A 1,340-nucleotide genomic window follows, 5' to 3' on the forward strand; every position below is an offset into this window, starting at 1 on the left:
CTCTCTCTCTCTCTCTCTCTAGTCCATTTGGCAGATCCTATCATCTATGCTATTGCCATTGGCACGATTTGTGCCTCTATGTGTCTGTGGGTGCACGCGCTTGCATTGTTAAGAACACAATATTAGTGAGTTTGGGAATCTCCCAATTCCCATTTTTTGAATACTAAAAAGGTGGCACCCGGATGACATGCCCATAAGTTTCTCAAAACCATATGATGTGACCTATCATTGGAAAGTGCTTGAAAAATGGAATCTATTGAGCTATAGAGTGCTCGATTTCGAGTTATAGTATTCAAGTTATGACAAATGCAAAGATTTGACCATGTGTCCCAAACTTATGGGAAATTCCCATTCCCCAATATGGTGTTTAAGCGAGTGGTGATCAAAGACAAGCCTCACTCACAACTCAAAAATGAGACATTAAGGAGTGTCAATTAGAGAATTAACTTTGTCAATGTTTCAACACAAAATGAAAATTGTAAACGTTTCACAAACACAATTTGACCAACATACAATCATAGATAAACAACTATGCCTCTTGTAGCTCAAGTATGCCTAAAAATCAAACACAAAGTAGAGCAATCGAAAGATACCAAAACCAAAAACTTGAGTCTGGAACAAAACACAAGCACTTCATACCTCTTTGATGTTTGATACACAAGACTTCGACTCTGCAGCATCCAAACTTTCTCAAGGTTTGTCCAATACTCACAAAAAACCATACTTTTGTATGGGACCCTCCTCTCTATTCTCTCTCAATAGAAAAATTTTGTATGGTAAGGCAAGGGCAAGGGCCCCTAAGCCTTCTCACTACCCCTTTATATAGTATTTCTCCACACGTTGAGTTTTTTGGAGGTTTTTTGAAAAGCTTAAGATTTTCAATTCATTTCATGCTTTTCATAAAATTATACTCAAAAGCTTTTAAAAAATTGTAAGCTTCTTTAAAAAAACGTTTTCTTTTCCTTCATGTTTTTGTTTTCAGCCACCTTTGCTCCAGAGAATGCCACCGATTAAATTCCAAAAAGTAAATATTCTATTAAGACCATCTACCAAAAATGATTTCATGGGGATTCTATGGCCAATAATCTCCTTATAACCAGCTTTTTCATTCTCAAACTTTCCTAGGAGCTCGGATCGATGAAGAGCTATGCTTGTGATCCTTATTATCAAATAAGTGTTAGCTATCTAATTCTTCTTTTGTGTCTTCTGATTGTTGCTGATTTGGTCCCCATTTAGTGTTTCCCAAAGACTGGCACATGACATAGAAATCTTCTTCTATAATGATAATGTTGCATATTCTAATCACCGCGAAATCTTTGCTCATGTCTATTTGCAGTCTT

This window comes from Lygodium microphyllum, chromosome 28, assembly GCF_053477565.2.
Source record: "Lygodium microphyllum isolate KBCC chromosome 28, Lygodium_microphyllum_v1.1.10, whole genome shotgun sequence".
Classification (NCBI taxonomy): domain Eukaryota; kingdom Viridiplantae; phylum Streptophyta; class Polypodiopsida; order Schizaeales; family Lygodiaceae; genus Lygodium; species Lygodium microphyllum.